Source organism: Halyomorpha halys, unplaced genomic scaffold, assembly GCF_000696795.3.
Source record: "Halyomorpha halys isolate HHAL.00 unplaced genomic scaffold, Hhal_1.1 Scaffold350.1, whole genome shotgun sequence".
NCBI classification, from domain to species: Eukaryota; Metazoa; Arthropoda; class Insecta; order Hemiptera; family Pentatomidae; genus Halyomorpha; species Halyomorpha halys.
The window spans coordinates 303,108-309,107 of NW_027107986.1; the positions used below are offsets into that span (position 1 = coordinate 303,108).

Consider the following 6,000-nt stretch of genomic DNA (forward strand, 5'->3'; position numbering starts at 1 on the left):
TAAACACTCTTTTTATTTATATAAATTTCTCTAATGAAGAGACAATTGTAGGATTACCTTAGGAAAATAAATCGTAAAGGAACGTTATAAAACAATAATATTGCTAAGAGAAGGTGTGCACTTAAAGGAATCCTATTACATTAATATGGTCCCATAATCAGCATAAAGACCACAATACGGAGGTCTGAAAATAGAGTTTAGAGAATGTAGTTGTGAATGTGAATAACAGTGATTCAGTTCAGAGAGCTGCATGTGATGTTTGATCCACCAATTTGTATCCTCTATTTCAACATTTATCGATCAGGAAAAAGTGTATATGTATTTGGAGGTTGGAAGAGGTTGATGTAAGGTCAGCATGGGATAATAATATGGATGTATTGTTTACAAATTTTGTAAGAAACCTTAAAGGACTAAATCATTTTGATACAGGGAGGTTGAGTCAACCCGCAGCTAACGAACTAAACTTGTTTATTTAGAAAATAAATGAAAAGTAAAAATGTTTGCAATCTGATAATATATAGGTTAACATTTATCCGGTAAAGGCAAGGGACGAACACACAGTATTGACATAGCTTATGTTTGGATTTTAACCTTCTAGCTTAGCAATATCTTTTCCCCACTTCAGATAAGAAACTAATGACTTGATATAATCGCGAACAAATTTCATGTATTAGTGTGTCATGGTCATGGAAAACATGTATTTATGCAGTCCAAACCAGAGGATTTCTACAATACAATTAATTTCACTTTATACGTTTTATATTTTAATTACCTTCATATACAAGGTGTCACATTAAACATGTTCACTTACTCTAACCTATTCAATTTTTATTTGATTTTCACTGGTTCATAGTGGCATGTGATATATTTTTTTAAGGCATTAGCTTACTAACCTCCCATTCTTCTCAAGTACATCTACCTCTGGAATTTCCAGTTGAATTGAGCAATGGATATTTTGTTTTGTATTTCTAACTGATTCTGATGCAGAATCGGAATTTATATCGTTGTACGAGTTTATGTAGCCTTTTTTGAATTCTAGCCGTCTTGAAGGCATAATTCGCCGAAAAGAGCAAACGATATAATCCTTTATGTCAACCCCTGTCAACTAGCTAACCAGTGTGGGACCGTCACGAAAAAAATATTAGCCGATCGAGGTGGGAATTGGATCCTAACCTCTTGGAAAGCGCTCAAGGGAGTTAGTTGGCTGGTACGGCTTGATTTATTCTTCAATGGCTTTACATCTTAACAATGTAGTTACATTGTAACAATGTAATTTAACTAGAATGTTAATTAAACATGCAGACCATTGGGCAAGACTTGGTTATTTAGACTCTAAAGACCTAAAAACCTGTTGAAAACTTGGATTCCAAATTTCACACGATCCCAATGCTTTCCCTTACTATATGTTTCATTTACAGGTAAATAAAAGTAAAATTAATGTGCATATTTTTTTTAATTTAAATATTAATAATTGCTTTGACTCTTTTTTTTTTATTTATATACCTTAATTACAGTATTATGAAAGTATATATTAGTAAAAAAAAGAACTCTATTATACTGCTACAGTTATACTTCACATTCAAAGCCTCCCATAATTATCATTTAAATCTTACTTTGAGAGGGGGGGGCAAAAGAAACAATTTAAATAATGTATAGAGTCTATTCTAGAATAATCAGTAACCATCTCTTCCTTGCTATTTCTGTTCCTTAGTCATCGGAGCTCTCCTTGTGAAGTAAATGAAAACAGTTTCAAACATTCTGGTCCCTCTTTTAGCCTTCTTAGCAATGAAAGGAAAAATTTATTCCCACTTTTTCAAAATTTATAATAAATCTAAAGTCTTGATGTACATAGTTAATAATATTGATAGAAACATTAAATAATCACAAATAAAGTAAACAACTAAAGTAAAGAAAATTTAAGTTAATTGAAACGATATTATGTACCTATGTGTTTATTAAGTTCAAAATAAGCTTATTAATAATTTGAATTTATTATATAAAGTTTTTATTAAAATCGTTATAATTTTACAGCATCTATTTTTATGCTAACCTGTGTTATCATAAAAGATAATAAATGTACAAATTATTGATCTCCACTAAATTGTTGAGTTCATGAAATAAGGTGGCTCAATATATATACTGTCAGTAGTGGATATGATTACTCCTTATTTTTTTTTTAATTAATGCCATACTTCGAATAAGATTCGGTTTAACATTTTGCATTTATTTTATTATATCACACTCATTAATTTTTAATGAATCAAAATTTATTAATCTTTACTTATTACATTATTTTTTTTCTCACAATTGGGGTTGATAATAATGCGTCAAAAAGAAAAATTATTTTTTATTTATTTTTTTGTTTCGGCCTTATTATTGGATTTTATCAAAACTATCAAGAATATCATTGAAATATTGATAAAACTAATTATACAAAAATAGAAAAAAAAAAAAATTAATCTGGTGTGGTGCGCGCAAAACAACTTTCACTTACCATCCTAAGTTCGCCCCCCAATTTTTTTTTTAGATTAGTAGAATCAGTTTGAAGTTATCCCTATTTTTCTGATTTTCAAAAAATTCTTAAGATCCGAGAAGGAAAACATTTATTTATACTGTTGTTCATATTTTATGGTTTCTTCTTGAGGTTTATTACGATAATTACCTTTTTCACTGTCCAAAAACAAAACAGTTTAATAAAAGATAAAGAACTCGTGTAGACGTGAATGCGGACGGGAGAGAACGTGCGGTCTCGTTTTTTTCCGATTCAAACTCAGGTCTGAATATTTTTGTTTCTCATCTAGTTATCATTAAATTCTATAATATTTTATATTAAACTATCGCTTATTACTGCTAACTCTTATTTCAAATAGTAATAATAATATTAGTAATAATTTAATAAATTCATTCAAGACCTATTAAACTTTTTCGACGGGTATAAGATCTATCTGATATTGAAGATTACTTAACTGTACATTGAATTACCAAGTTTAATTAAAATCGTCGAACAGTTTGTGAGAAAATCTCTAGAAATTGTAAAATCGATCATATAAAGTGGATTTCCGGTTGATCGATTTAAAAAAAAAGAAAGATACATCTCTGGCAAAAACATACGTACCTTACCTAAATACGGAATTTTGTGCGTCTTTTTATTTTTGAGCCAGAGTGTTCACACGTACACACAACATTTTGCGAGATATATTTATTTGGACTTGGAGGAACTTAAATAAAACGTATATTTCTGTCAAAAACTCGAATTCGAATTTTGTTTTTTACTTATTTGTGAGAGAGATGCGCTGGGATCTTTTGAGCTCTGCTCTACCCCTCACACGTGGGGGATAGAGTGGGCTCAGGGATCCCCAGGTCGATTGTGTAAATATTGTTTATAAGAGTGTAAATATGACTAGAGATTATTTTATATTATTTTTATTAATTTTTTCATACACATAGTTTGATTATGTTCATTTTCTTTATCCTTCTGTTTGTATATATTTTAAGAGAGATTTTATTTATTTTTATGTACTTTTTTTTTATTTTTTTATTTTCATTCTTATTTTATTTTATTTTAGTATGAATGTGATCATTCATCACTATTACCTATTGCCCACAATAGTGCGCCAGATTGTAATCTCTATGAATTAAATAAAGTTTTTTAAAAAAAACTTATTTGAAAGTAAGTGATGAAATTAAATAAAAAAAAGAAAGATAGAGAAAATGGTTTTAAATTGACCAATCAGATATTTCTGTTACACACAGAAGATACAAATGGTCCAGAATCGTCGACATATAAGTCCCAAGTTATTTTGACCTCTTCGTCATTAGGGCAGAAGAAATTAGAAAGTACAAAGAACTTGCTTTCGAGTTAAAGCCCTTCCTTACCTTGAAAAAGTAACAGTAACTCCAACAGTAATTTTTTCGAGTGGTCATTCATAGGAAAGCACTAGAGAAGGTCGAGAAGATCATGGCCTTGACCTAGGCAACTTAAAATTAGCCCGAAAAGCAGGACTGCTTGATAAGTTCTGGATTGTCAGAAACATTTCAATTAAGTATAATATAATTGTTATAAAGTATAATAATATAATAAAATATTATATATTACTAATAAATAATTAGTATAATAAAATAAAATTGTTTAAAGTCCCTCTATCGTTTTCCGAAAGCTTGGTGTTCACTCAAAACATCTGAGAGAAGGAAATTAAAAAAAAAAAACTATCAATGTACGTTGATTCCGTTTCGTATTAACGTAATTTACAAGCAGAAATTGAGAATAGTTTTTTTTTAAATGTTAACATTAAGTATTATTGAATCAATATACATTATAAACGTCTAATACAACATTAATTTCTATATTAAAAAATTGGAGAAAAAAAAATGTAGGAATAATAAACCCATTTCATTTCTATTAAACATGAAAAACAATTTCAGGAAGAGAAATTGTTCTAATAGGTTTATGGTTTTTTAAAAATTAGTAGTTCTAAACTTGTTTTTCTTTGATGAAGGTATTTTTCATTATTTTTAGTAACTAAATATTTTTATTTTGTATGAAAATTTATAAAAAAAAAAGACTTAAAATAAGGTAATAAAAAATATATGAGTGATAATGTGATGTTCCAAAAATAATTCAATAGTCTATATAAATAAAAGGAAATTGTTGGAATGTTTGTCCACGATAAGCGTTTCAACTGCTGGACCAATTTACATACTTTATTGAATTCCAAAAACAAATCATTGAATTCGGGCCACTATTTGCAAAGATATGGCCAATTGCATTTTCACCCATATTTTTGAAAAATTTTATCTAAAATTCAGGTATGTTTTTTGTTTAATTTTTCTGGTAACTTGAAAGCTGTATACTGCTGAACATTCCAAATGCTCATTTGAGAACTAGTTAATTGCCTACCTAGAGCCTAATTGGAAATTGGACCAATATTGGCAATGAGACATGAAGCAGTTTTACGGAAACCGGTTAGTAAAGTGTGTAGAGAGACAAGATATTTTATTTACTGTTTTTTATTATATTTTCTTATTTACCACTATATGCTAAATAGATACTATATAATTAATTCAATTATATTACTACTAAAAATAGATAGAATATTGGAGTTTGGTGTAAAATGAAAAGAAAAAATTATTTGTATACCTTATAAAACATTATAAAAACAAAATTTGTTTGGTCCCTTGCTGTGGGTTCAATTTCAGTAACTAAACCTATAAAAATATTAAGTTTAATTTTAACTAAATAAATTAATTGATATCAAACTTTCAATGTGTTCATTTAATTTCTGTTAAATGCAATAACCAAGAATTTCCAGATTTAGTAGTATATATATATATATACGTGTATGTATGTATTTATAAATGTACATAAATTTAATTTAGATATAAACAGATAAATTTTTGCGCATTGTTTATTTATGTGTTCTTATTATTACGTATTTAACGTAAAACATATAAAATGCAAACCGTAATTTGCATTACAACAAATAATTATTATTTTTAACGGTTGGAAGATTCCAAACATAAAAGAAGTTTTAGCTCTTAAATATTGGTCAACGTTTCGCCAAACAATAGACTATGACAGAAATCACAATACCATCACTTTTTTTAGGGATATACCCTTTCTCCCCGAAATCTATGAAAAAAAACATTTTTTATACTCACAGTATAAATTTTATTGTAAGTTTTTGAGTACAGCTTTTGTGTTGAAACGTTGGACATGTAATAAGTTTTAATAAAGGAGGGTGAGCCTATTTGGATAATTTTAACATTATTGATAAAACTACCAGTCTCGGTCAAGATAAAAAATATTTATATTTAGTAATGTCTTTTTAGACTCCTGATGTGAGATGTGCTGTGTTAAGTCCGCGTTTATGTAATAGTATATATTCTTTTGAGTCCAATTTTATATTATTTATAAGTAAAATATATTTGTCTATTTCTTACTTTTTTATCTACATTTGTAAATCGATATAATTATACTTATAAATTGCTTCTTTGGCGCAT

At 28.1% G+C, this 6,000-nt stretch overlaps 1 protein-coding gene across 2 annotated transcripts in view; it reads right to left on the reverse strand.

Annotated features, from left to right (window-relative positions):
• LOC106681606 (3-hydroxy-3-methylglutaryl-coenzyme A reductase) overlaps positions 1–6,000 on the reverse strand; it is a 53,542-nt gene that overhangs the window by 41,290 nt on the left and 6,252 nt on the right. The window lies entirely within an intron of this gene.